The sequence below is a fragment of the Cibotium barometz genome, chromosome 3 (assembly GCF_041138505.1).
Source record: "Cibotium barometz isolate CiBa-2024 chromosome 3, ASM4113850v1, whole genome shotgun sequence".
Classification (NCBI taxonomy): Eukaryota; Viridiplantae; Streptophyta; class Polypodiopsida; order Cyatheales; family Cibotiaceae; genus Cibotium; species Cibotium barometz.
This window is the reverse complement of record NC_141048.1, coordinates 11828270-11842762: the sequence shown is the minus strand read 5'-3', so window position 1 is coordinate 11842762 and position 14493 is coordinate 11828270.

The window sequence follows — 14493 nt, the reverse complement described above, 5'->3', positions numbered from 1 at the left end:
TTCTGGTAGGCCGATAGTTGAGCAGGGTCTGTAGGTGAGGTTTAATGCTCAAGGATGTCTTGTGGAAGACTTAAAAAATCAGTGTCACTTGGTTCTAAAGGGTAACCAGATTTCAACCAAAGAGAGTTCTCAACTAGAACTTCTTGAAACTGCCTTGAAGTGATCGAACGGAGACATGAATGCACCCAAAATGTGATTCTGAATGCAAAACCGTAGTATAAAGTACTATGTACCTCACAGGCGCTTCCACACCTGCAATGATAGCTCCTCAATTTGAGCTGTGTAGCTCTTGAGAGTGCTGTACCTAAACAAGAAGGGAAAGAGGTGATGCTGCTCTTACTCGTGTACCGCTTCCTTGCTTGCTTTGTTCTTGCCTCTTGCTTTCCTTCTTAGCTCTCACACGAATTGGAGCTCTCATACCATAAAGAGAATGCGGGAGAGAGAGAGAGAGAGAGAGAGCTTCAGTTCCTTGCAAGAAATCACATACACACAAGAGAGAGCAAGACATACAAGAGAGATGGATGGCTGAATTTTCTTCTACCTTCTCTTTTCTACAACCACCATATAACTTAAGAGATAAGAGAACATAAGGGATTCATCAGTCCAGCCTAACCCCATCCAATCCCATGGGTTAGCCAATCGCCCAACCACTGTAGTGATAGGATCCATTTAGAAATTTGGTTATGTTTTGCCCCGGGTACCAGAGGGAAAAGAGTTCCCAGACCCCCTAGCTGGCACTTCAAGCAAACTTCAAGATAGTCACACCACTCACATCTAATATGCAATTACATGTTTCACAAATTCAGCTATCTTTAAAACAATCTTCTAATGAAACCATAGTATCACTGATCATAATCCTCCAAAACATCTAGCTTGAATTCCAATTTGCAATCATTCCTTCATCGATGTACCTATAGCATCATTGGTAACCAGAACGCTCACCACCTGCTCACTCAGGGGCCTTTTCAATAGTTTCTAGCTCATAGTACCCGGAAATACAATCACTTTAAGAAAATCCATATGGACTCTCTGTTGAAGATCAGCAAGATCGACCAACAGATCCATATAAAAGAGCCATGGACTCATCCATTGAGGACCAGTAAGGCCAATCAACCAGATCCATGCCCGAGTTTAGAAAACAACTCTAACTCCTTGTTCCATTTTCTTCCCCGATGCACGCGTGGGTATCTTTGACGACCCTGAGCCTGAGCACCGTATGGTTTGAGCACCCTCTAGGCTCCTTCGCATGTCACCCTAGCGCTTCACTCATAGGCTGCTTCCTTGGTCGCTCATCCACCGTACCGGAAGCTCACCATTTAAATCAAACCGAGGCTGGTCAAGACCTCGGCCGAGACCTTGCTACTACACGAGACATCCTCCATTGACTCTCCGTCGGCTGTTTTACAACTTTATCACTTAGGTCTCAAACGACCTCATTCACACGATGGTCAAAATGCTTCCCCAGCATTCTTGACATAAAACAGTCATTTAAAAACAAGTTTCATAAATACAGTTTCTAACGAACTCTCATCTTTCCACATTGTTCCACATCATTTCTCATTATTCCACATTCTTCTACATCAATTCACATTGCTTATTCCACATCCAGTCATATGTATTCCCATCGCTCTTCATCCATTCTCATCCAATCACATCATATTACATCTCATCACATCTATCCTCATCACATCACATCTATCCTCATCACATCACATTACAACATATCAACATCACATCTCATCCATTCATATCACATCACATCCATCTAATTTATTCAGATCCATCTACATATTACATCTCATCACATCTATTCTCATCCAATCACATCATATTACATCTCATCACATCTATCCTCATCACATCACATTACAACATATCCACATCACATCTCATCCATTCATATCACATCACATCCATCTACATTTATTCAGATCCACATCACATCCACATATCATCACATCATGTTCACATCTATTTACATCACTTCACATCCATTCACATCTACCCAGATCCTCATCATATCACATCTCATCTATCCACATCATATCTCATCCATTCATATCTAACCAGATCCACATCACATCACATCCATTCACATCTCATTACATCACATTCAATCTCACTGCATCTCACCGCATCCATTCAGATATCATCACATCACATTCATATCCATTCTCATCTCATCGCATCCATTCACATCTCATCACATCCACTCACATATCATCACATCCACTCACATCTCATCACACCCATTCACATCCATCACACCCATTCACATCTCACATTCATTCACATCTTGTCACATCCATCCTCATCTTATCACATCTCGTTCACATCCATCCACATCACATCACATTGATTCCATCCACATTACATCACATCCACATCTATCCACGTCACATCTTATTCATTCCATCCACATTACCTCACATCCACATCTATCTGTATCTCATCACATCCATTCACATCTCATCGCATTCATCCATATCCATCCATTCATTCACATTCACATCTATCCACATCCATCCATTCATTCACATGCACATCTATCACTTCACATCTCATTCTCATCCATTTACATCACATTCATTCACATTCACATCTATCCATATCCATCCATTCATTCACATGCACATCTATCACTTCACATCTCATTCTCATCCATTTACATCACATCACACCCATTCACATATCATCATTTTCACATCGACATTCATTTACATCTCATCACATCCACTCACATCTCCTCACATCACATTCACATCTTATCACATCACATTCACATCTCCTCTTATCACATTCACATCTTATCACCTCACATTCACATCGCATTCACATCTCCTCTTATCACATTCACATCTCATCTAATCACATCGCATTCATTTACATCCCATCACATTCATTTACATTCCATCGCATTCATTTACATCCCATCACATTTATTTACATTCATTCAGCTCCACATCACATCTTATCACATCCACTTTTAGTACCGTTTTCTGCTTTCGATACCAATAGGACTTTTCTAAGTTTCTGCTAATTGCTTGGCCTAGTTATAGGTACTTTTTTCTCGATCCCATTGAATCTACGCATCAGAGTGTTGTTGAGGGTTTAAAAAGGAAAAATAAACCTTATCAGAGTGTTGTTGAGGGTTTAAAAAGGAAAAATAAACCTTATCAGAATTAAAAGTAAAAACTCAGAAAGAGCATTTATGTATTGTATTTTCATTCCTTAAGCTTTATTAATGAGAATTAATTCTAAACTTCCGTTTACTCATTGGATCCTCGATCATCCCAAGGATTCGAGATTCTCTTTTTTGAATAAGAATTATCCAAGTTTTCTCGACGGATATTTTCACATTCCTTCTCAATTTTCTCAAGCAAGATATATTCAATATTCTTCTTTTTAAATAAAAGATTCATGGGATTTACAAAAATCAATTCTACCCATATTTCCCAATAAAAATAATAATACTCAAAATTTCACTTTTGATAAATACTCATAATGTGAATTATGCCAAAAAAATCCTCTTTTTAACATTTAATTATTTGGATCTCGAATATCATGGAAATTTCTCTTTTTGCATAAAAATAAATTTACCAAAAATTACTCTTTTCTCATAATCAATTAATTATGCATAATTACAAAAAAATTATTTTCCATGAATATGATGAAAATCATTCTTTTTGCATAGAATGTTCAATCCTAGAATATGGTAGGAAGTCCTCTTTTAGAATTATGCATAAAATTAAGATATGTATTATTTTTTAAAAATTTTACCATAGCTTCGCTGCTATTACTGATAATTCTCAATTTTTTCTAAAAGAGTAAAAGCTTGTAATGAAATATGATAGTAGTTCTTCTTTTATGCTTAAAATCAAACTATGAGTTTAAATCATAATTTTAATCCCATAATTATAAACATAACTATGATTATCTCACTAGATTAAGCTAATTTCAACATTCCTCTTTTTTCAATTTGTTAGGATAATCCATTTCTCATTTAGAATGAATTAAAGTAGTTTTTAACTACTCATAAACAATCTAAAAGAATTTTACCATTATTTTAATAGTATAAAATCATGAAAATATCATTTTCTTAATCTCTAGCTCATCGAGCCTAGAGTTTTGCTTTGAATTAAGATACTATCATTGAGAAGCATCCTTTTCCAAGGGATTTAGCCACAAAGATGGCTATTCTTTTAGAGAGAGAGATTTACTTAAAGAAAGCATTACAAATAAGCATAAAGATTAACTCTCTTAATTAGGGAAATCTTGATTTGAATTAAAACAATCATTTAGAAAGCTTCTCAAGCTTGAGAGGGGTTGAGAAGAAGAAAGTCGTTGAGATAATTTGAAAAAACACATAAATCGATTTTACCTCCAAGTTTGGCTTGATTCTCTATTAGCAGTGAAGCCTCCGACCAATCGATTGGTCCACCAAGAGGAGAAGAGCAACTCCAAGAGTTGTTGGAGAGAGAGAGGAACTCCAAGCTCCCAAGAGAGGAAAATTTAAGGGATAATAGAAAATATGATTATTTTAATATAATACTGGCATGGTATAGCTCCCATATGAAAATACAAAGGAATGAGGGTCTATTTATAGGTGAGGGAGGCCACTAACCAAGTCTAATTGGGTTCTAGAATTTTCTAGCTTCAGTTTGACTCAATTTGGACAAGATTTGGACCAGTTTGGGTCCCTTTTTTATTTGGTTTGATCTCCAGGAGGGAGGAGAGATAAAAATATCGCAATTTTTTGAATTAAAAAACCCTTCCACACATGTGAAAAAGGTGCCTACCTCAAAGGTTCCCATTTCCTTACCAAGGTGTCAAAAATGCATCATTACTTCAAAATATCTCATTTTTTTTAGTAATATCTCTTAATTTTTAACTAATAAACCTTGTACTCAGTCAACTTTTCATCTTATTATGTGAGCATTTACTCATTTTTGGATATTTTCTTTTATTCTTTTGGATTTATCTCATCCCAACACTTGGATTAATCCAATTGGCCCATTGGAACCTTAATTGGACCATAATCCAAAAATTGGACCATTAGAACCTTAATTGGACCATAATCCAAAAATTTCTGAAAATGTAAACCCTTAGGCTAAGGTCCCTTATACACATTTTCAATTAATTCCTAATGCACATTGGAAAGTTCATTTTGAACTTTTGATTCAGGGGAATCCATTTTAGACATTAGGAGGATTTTTAATTCCAAAGATATCTCAAGTTTGGATTATCTCTCTCTAGATATTTTCTCTCTCTAGGCTAAAACAGGGTAAAACAAGATCTTTCTTCTATTTCAGAGAGGGAAATAATTATAAGAACAGAAGGGGAGGTTCTTATACCTTTACTTCTCAAATGCTGGAGGGAGGAATCTTACATCCTACCCCACTTAAAAAACATGAGATATCCTCATCTCCTCGCAGTTGGAGGATAAACTCTTTCATCTTAAGATCCAACTAATTCTGGGGTTCCTTATAGTCTGGTCAACCCTCATAGAATCCTAGGATAAAGATCCCTTCTCCAAGAAGAACATACAGAACTCATTTATTAGAGAACAATTCATTCATATTCTTAACACAATAATGGTCCACCAGACCAGAAATTCCATCTGAACATTCCCTACGAAAATTTCAGTTATGCAAGTTTTGAATTTGTCATTCCTTAATTAGATTCACTGGGTCAAAGGTCAAACAACAACAATATGTCAGCACAATCCACTAATCTCATACTGATCTACTGAAAGTCATAATCAACTTCCAGTTACTATACCATCATCACTCGGATCCTCCCCATTCATCCTCCTTGTGGCTTTGTTCAACTGATCTTCTTTCAACCAGAATTCAAAATTCATCATCTTTCAATCAGAATCCAAATCAATTCATCAATTCTCAGCCAGAATTCAAAAATCATATCAACCAGCATTCGAATTCATCCTCTGGACATCACTTTTGCTTTATAACTTCAAGGTCTTAGATTTTCTCGTATATATTGTCAGTAAAGAGCTGTAGATATACCCACGGTATATATGAGTAGTCACGGTCCTTGGAGCTATAAGGTAAATACCATCATATCTAGGCCTTAAGCAAGTCAGGGATTCCATACAATTGCATTACTTCCATCTGAACACCTAATTTCCAATTTATAAATCTTCATTCTAAATATCGATTCGTATGAATTTCATCACACAATTATAATCTTTTACTCGTACCTCCTAAATTTTGACATTTCTTGCTTCTGAGTTGATCCACTTTAGCCAATTCGCTCTAATACACCAACTGAAAGATCCCTACCCCCTCCGCACAACGAATTTTGGGGTGCTAGCAGTGGAAGTAGTACTTCTAGCGCAGGGCAGAGCCTCTCACTCGGGGCCTCGCCCACGGATATCCGGACAAGAGACTCATCCCTCGGTTCTTCCAAAACCAAGCCCGAAAAAGCTTCCCTCGCCCACAAGGCACGGGCAATTCCTCCAAAAATATTTATTCAAATGTAGTCAAGAGCCTTAACTAACCAAACTGATTCGACCGAACCTGTAAGTCACATGGTCAGATCAAGGAAGAGACTTGCACTTGGATCATAGAGACCAACGCTTTTTTCCTCATCAAGAGGCACATCCGTTGATTCTTTTCCATAGAACAAGGACTATCCGGGATTTACTTCATCTATCGTAACATAACAGAATTGAGTCTTATTTTAGGGATCCATCAGTCCCATCCAATCCCATGGGTTAGCCAACCGCCCAACCACTGTAGTGATAGGATCCATTTAGAAATTCGGTTATGTTTTGCCCTGGGTACCAGGGAAAAGAGTTCTCAGGCCTCCTAGCCGGCGATTCAAGCAAACTTCAAGATAGTCACACCACTCACACACCCAGTATGAAATTGCATGTTTCACAGATTCAATTGTCTTTAAAACAATCTTCTAATGAAACCATAGTATCACTGATCATAATCCTCCAAAATATCTAGCTTGAATTCCAATTTGCAATCATTCCTTCATTGGTGTACCTATAGCATCATTGGTAACTAGAACGCTCACCACCTGTTCACTCAGGGGCCTTTTCAATAGTTCCTAGCTCATAGTACCCGGAAATATAATCACTTAAGAAAATCCATATGGACTCTTCATTGAAGATCACCAAGATCGACCAACAGATCCATATAAAAGAGCCATGGACTCATCCGCTGAGGACCAGCAAGGCCAATTAACCAGATCCATGCCCAAGTTCAGAAAACAACTCTAAGTCCTTGTTCCATTTCCTTTCCTGACGCACGCATGGGTATCTTCGCGGGCGACTGAGAGCCCGAGCACCGTATGGTCAGCACCCTCTAGGCTCCTTCGTAGGTCACCTAGCGCTTTACTCATAGGCCGCTTTCTTGGTTCCTCATCCACCGTACACCGGAAGCTCACCATTTAAATCGAACCGAGGCTGGTCAAGACCTCAGCCGACCTTGCTACACGAGACGTCCTCCATTGACTCTCCGTCAGCTACATATCCATTCACATCTACCCAGATCCTCATCATATCACATCTCATCTATCCACATCATATCTAACTAGATCCATGTCACATCTCATCTATCCACATCATATCTAACTAGATCCATGTCACATCACATCCATTCACATCTCATTACATCACATTCAAATCTCACCGCATCCATTCGGATATCATCACATCACATTCATATCCATTCTCATCTCATTGCATCCATTCACATCTCATCATATCCACTCACATCTCATCACACCCATTCACATCTATCACACCCAATCACATCCCACATTCATTCACATCTCGTCACATCCATCCTCATCTTATCACATCTCGTTCACATCCATCCACATCTTATCACATCTCGTTCACATCCTCATCTTATCACATCTCGTTTCACATCCATCCACATCACATCACATTCATTCCATCATCCACATTACATCACATCCACATCACACCTTATTCATTCCATCCACATCTATCCATATCTCATCACATCTATTCACATCTCATCACATTCATCCACATCCATCCATTCATTCACATTCACATCTTTCCACATCCATCCATTCATTCACATTCACATCTATCCACATCCATCCATTCATTCACATGCACATTTATCACTTCACATCTCATTCTCATCCATTTACATCACATTACACCCATTCACATCTCATCATTTTCACATCGACATCCATTTACATCACATCACATCCACTCACATCTCCTCACATCACATCGACATCCATTTACATCACATCACATCCACTCACATCTCCTCACATCACATTCACATCTTATCACATCACATTCACATCTCCTCTTATCACATTCACATTTTATCACATCACATTCACATCTTATCACATCGCATTCACATCTCCTCTTATCACATTCACATCTCATCTAATCACATCGCATCTATTTACATCCCATCACATTTATTTACATTCATTTAGCTCCACATCACAGCTTATCACATCCACTTTTAGTACCGTTTTCTACTTTCGATACCGATAGGACTTTTCTAAGTTTCTACCAATTTCTTGGCCTAGTTAAAGGTACTTTTTTTCTCGATCCCATTGAATCTACGTATCATAGTGTTGTTAAGGGTTTAGAAAGGAAAAATAAACCTTATCAAAATTGAATAGTAAAAACTCAGAAAGAGCATTTACGTATTGTTATTTCATTCCTTAAGCTTCATTAATGAGAATTAATTCTAAACTCATTGGACTCATCCCAAGGATTCCAGACTCTCTTTTCTGAATAAGAATTATCCAAGTTTTCTTGACGGATATTTTTACATTCTTTCTCAAATTTCTCAAGTAAGATATATTCAATATTCTTCTTTTTGAATAAAATATTTATTGGATTTACAAAAATCAATTCTACCCATATTTTCCAATAAAAATAATAATACTCAAAATTCTACTTTTGATAAATACTCATAATTTGAATTATGCCAAAAATTCCTCTTTTAACATTTAATTATTTAGATCTCGAATATCATGGGAATTTCTCTTTTTGCATAAAAATAAATTTACAAAAAACTAATCTCAATTAATTATGCATAATTACAAAAAAATCATTTCCCATGAATATGATGAAAATCATTCTTTTTGCATAGGATGTCCAATCCTAGAATCCTCTTTTAGCATTATGCACAAAATTAAGATATGTATGATTTTTAAAAATTTTACCTGCTATTACTCTCAATTTTTCCTAAAAGAGTAAAAGCTTGTAATGAAAATATGATAGTAGTTCTTCTTTTATGCTTAAAATCAAACTATGAATTTAAATCATAATTTTAACCATAATTATAAACATAACTATGATTATCCCACTAGATTAAGCTAATTTCAACATTCCTCTTCCATAAACAATCTAAAAGAATTTTACCATTATTTTAATAGTACAAAATCATGAAAATATCATTTTCTTAATCTCTAGCTCATCGAGCCTAGAGTTTTGCTTTGAATTAAGATACTATCATTGAGAAGCATCCTTTTCCAAGGGATTTAACCATAAAGATGGCTATTCTTTTAGAGAGAGAGATTTATTTAAAGAAAGCATTATAAATAAGCATAAATATTAACTTTCTCTTAATTAAACATTAAGACTTTTAGGGAAAGCTTGATTTGAAATAAAACAATCATTTAGAAAGCTTCTCAAGCTTGAGAGGGGTTGAGAAGAAGAAAGTCATTGAGATAATTTGAAAAAAACACATAAATCGATTTTACCTCCAAGTTTGGCTTGATTCTCTATTAGTAGTGAAGCCCCCGACCAATCGATTGGTCCGCCAAGAGGAGAAGAGCAACTCCAAGAGTTGTTGGAGAGAGAGAGGAACTCCAAGCTCCCAAGAGAGAGAAAAATTTAAGGGATAATAGAAAATATGATTATTTTAATATAATACTGGCATGGTATAGCTCCCATATGAAAATACAAAGGAACGAGGGTCTATTTATAGGTGAGGGAGGCCACTAACCAAGTCCAACTGGGTTCTAGAATTTCCCAGCTTCAGTTTGACTCAATTTGGATAAGATTTGGAATAGTTTGGCTCCCTTTTTGATTTGGTTTGATCCAGGAGAGAGAAAAGATAAAAATATTACAATTTTTTGAATTAAAAAACCCTTCCACACATGTGAAAAAAGTGCCTACCTCAAAGGTCCCCCTTTCCTTACCAAGGTGTCAAAAATGCATCGTTACTCCAAAATATTTTATTTTTTTAGTAATATCTCTTAATTTTTAACTAATAAACCTTGTACTCTGTCAACTCTTCATCTTATGTGAGCATTTACTCATTTTTGGGTATTTTATTTTATTCTTTTAGATTTATCTCATCCCAACACTTGGATTAATCCAATTGGCCCATTGGAACCTTAATTGGACCATAAACTAAAAATTTCTGAAAATGTAGACCCTTAGGCTAAGGTCCCTTATACACATTTTCAATTAATTCCTAATACACATTGGAAAGTTCATTTTGAACTTTTGATTCAGGGGAATCCATTTTAGACATTAGGAGAATTTTTATATCCAAAGATATCTCAATTTTGGATTACCTCTCTTTAGGCCAAAACATGGTAAAACAAGATCTTTCTTCTATTTCAGAGAGGGAAATAATTATAAGAACAAAAGGGGAGGTTCTTATACCTTTACTCCTCAAAAGTTGGAGGGAGAAATCTTACAAACATGGAGGAAATTATGGAGATAAAGCCTCCGAATTTGACATGGAATAGAAGTGATAAAGAGGATCCCAATTGAAAGATGTGACAAGGGTGGAGGTGGAACCTCCTCAAAAGTTGATGGGCAGGTAAAAATATCTATACATGAGGATTTTAGATCCCAAATGTAAGTGCTAAAACCAGGTGCTCTTGTAAATGCTAGTGATGAGTGAGAACCATGCAACATGCAACAGGAGGGAGGTAGATGATGATGGAAATGGAGCACGTGCTTCTAATGATGGTATTCACAAGGGTGAAGGGGTTTCCTCTTAGAAAATGTTTCAATGGTAGGGTAAAGTCCTCCACATAGAGAGAAAGAGGTGCTTTGATACAATGCTCGGTGGCGAGGGTATGTGAGGTAAGAGGGCTCAATGTCTCAATACAAAGCTCAATGTCTCAATACAAAGCTCAATGATGAGAGTATATGAGACAAAGCACAGGTCAAAATGGAGTAGGTCGAGGTGAAGATGTGCATGGAAAAAATCCACTTGACCCTAGAGCAATAGAAAGATATGTAAAACACCATAAAATGTAAGGAATGTCGGTACATCCTCTCGTAGAGCAAGATGCTCCCATGCATCTGCCATGAATGGAAAAACACCCCACCAATCCTCGTACCATCTAACTATGTGTATGTAGCTCTAGGCACTAGCCTAATCACATGGTGTGGCAGAATAGAATCAAGAACATGTGCTAGGGTATGTGCCGATCAAGGCAAGAGTACACACAAAATAAGATAGGGCATATGTGCACGTGCGTAAAAACCTCGGTTATTTCTTTTTCTTCTTCTTCTTTTGATATTTTTTGAAATAAAAAGGTTTAGTTTTGAAAAAAAGGGGGGGGGGGGCAGGGTTATTTTACACCAAGGGAAAGGGTTTGGAAAAAAAACAAGACAAAAGTAAAAATAAAATTCACGTGCAAGTATTAGCGGGCGACTGTTTTCGTTTGGCGTTAATGTGTGTTCACACTGCACAGCGGTCGTTTTGCTATCTGCAGCTTCCTTTGAAGCATGCACATGCCTCCTCCTTCCTTGTCTAGACAACAAACAATGCTAGTATGTGGAGGAGTGCACATCTTCAAAACTGAGCAACTTCTTCTTCTATTGAGAGTTGCCCTCGCCTCCTTAGCACTCCTTTAAGAAGTTAATAAAAAATGATATTACGGAAGTGTAATAAAGAACCACAGATTACAATGACGACTCAGTCTCAAAGTGATTTTCTCTTGTGGATGTAGCCAAGATGCTTGTTCATGATGATTCCATCTTTGATGAAGGTGCATCCTGGCAAACTTGTCCCTGCAATGGAACCATTGTTAAGCCCCACCAGCGGCGAGATGCTCTAGCTCGGGCATTTGCCGGTCTATGGAATGAATACCCATGGAAAGCCACCCAAGAGCTTATCTCTCACCCGAACCCTTGAGCAAACCAATAATGAATAAAGAATATGCTAATCTAATGTAAAACAGAGGAGAGAAAAGAGGGAAATAACCTAATCTAAAAGGGAAAGCAAAGCAACACCATCACACTCACCTTCACACCACACTCACCTCTCACTCTAACAAGCCTAAGCTCAAGGAAATGACAAGGACATGGCAATGAGATGATGGCAAACCCACAAGCTCTCAACCCTTAACGTCTTACACTCTCACACACGGGGGGTGCTCAAGAGTGAGCACCCAACATTCCACACCCTAAGGTCCACTCCTAAGAGAACAAGGAGGAGATGATCTCACACATGGGGAGTGCTCTCAAGAGTGAGCAAGCCACGCCTAACATTTCACACCCTAAGAGAACAAGGAGTAGATGACCTCACTCAACTCACTAATCTAAGAAGGAATAAAAGGATGGACCCCACAACTTGGACTAGAGGAGAACGAGATCTCCCTCTCTCTCTATATATAGGAGAAAGTAGCGCCAACCCATATGCACAATGTCACATGGTGAGCATAGGTGAGCCCTCAAAAATATACACAATAAGCTCAACGTCACCTCATATCTCCTAACGTAAACAACATGTGATATGTGCTTGAGGGGTTCACCTAAAAATATGTATGTGTAGCACAGGAGTTCATCAGGAGGGGTATATTAATTTAAAAAAAATAGTTACAAAATTATATTTACAGGAGGGGTTTTTAAAATGAATTTAAAAAAAACTGTAAGTTTATGAAAAAAAAGGGGTCATTTTATTCATAAAAGTATATAAGGAGTTTTTTAAATACACCTTGAATACATGTGATACATAAAATTTCTTGGATCAACCCCCAGGATATATACTCCAAAAGATATACATATACATGTGTGTGTACATCATCATACGTGGAGAAGGTGGGTAGTACTAAGGTATGGTGCACAACAAGAGGGTAATAAATGGGTTCATGATGAAGGCCTTGTATTCATGCAAGCTACTTATAGAGAGATGCAGGCTAGTCCATTTGCTGTCACCTATAACCCGATTGATGTTGTAGTCCTCTACCTCCAAATTCTGGGCCATCACAGAACCCACCGCCTAGTGCCCGCTCGCGAGACGAGGGCATGGACATAGCAATCCTGCAGTGTGAAGAGTAGTGCTATCATATGTGCTTGCTTCATCTCAATCATGTGTGGTTGCATGTGCTCATGATATTATGTGTGCTTCTGCTTTTGGGTTGCACAGCTAGTTGATCATGATGTATTTGAACACATTTAACCTTTAACACCCAGGAACACACTGTGTGCCATCATCATATGTGCTTCAACTGTGTTGCATGGGCTGAAGCTAAGTGCTCATGTGTCTGAACACCGTCAACTTATTACACCCAAGAACGCCGTCATCATGCACCTTGTAGAGAGATCTCCCATTGCCAAAGATGAAATCTACACTCCCTTGGATGAAGCAATCTTTGAAGTAGTGCCTCCCCTTTTGGTCATACAGGGTTGTCTTGATGGCCTAGGAATTTGCAATTGTAGAAAGCAGCACAATCACCTGTTACTCTTAAGAGCCACAGCTTTTGCCCCCTATCTCTCTAGGCTGAGGAGGGGGAGCATCAAAAAGCCTATAATATGAATGTATAAGAGTTAAGCTAAATTATAATCAGCCATTAAGCTAAATGTCTATGAGTCAGCCATTAAGCTAATCGAGGTAAACCATTCTTTTCTACATTGAGCTCACTACTGGCATGTAAATTCTCTCATCGATGGAGATTAGGAGACATATAAATGTTAAAAGTTATGTCCAAATTACTATTATTTTGAAAACAGCAAAAATCATGCATTTTATCAGCATATGTCTAAGAAAATTAAAATATTGCCTTGCAAAAGCTAAGAAAAGTGCAATTTAAAAAATTCTCATGGATTTTTTTGGGTCTTGAGGAACATCTGTGGATGTTAAGCATTTCAAAACTTTTAATAGATTGCCCACAAAAATTCAAGAACTTTTCAGGACACTTAAGTGTCTCAAGACACTTAAGTGTCCAATTACAGAACTAGTGTTAAGGCTGATTTGAATGCCTCTTTTGAGATGTCAGATTTGGGGCATTTGCATCATTATTTGGGGATACAGTTTAAGCAGTATGATGGAGGTATTGCTTTGTGTCAAACAAATTATATTGAGACATTGTTGCGGAGATTTGGCCTTGAAGACTGCAAGCCTACTGCTACTCCAATGGAGACAGGTTTGAAGTTGAGTCTTCATGATGCTGGAGATCACTTTGATGTCATGCTCTATCAGATAGCTGTTGGTTGCCTCATTTATGTATGCATTACGAGGCCGGACATTCAGTTTG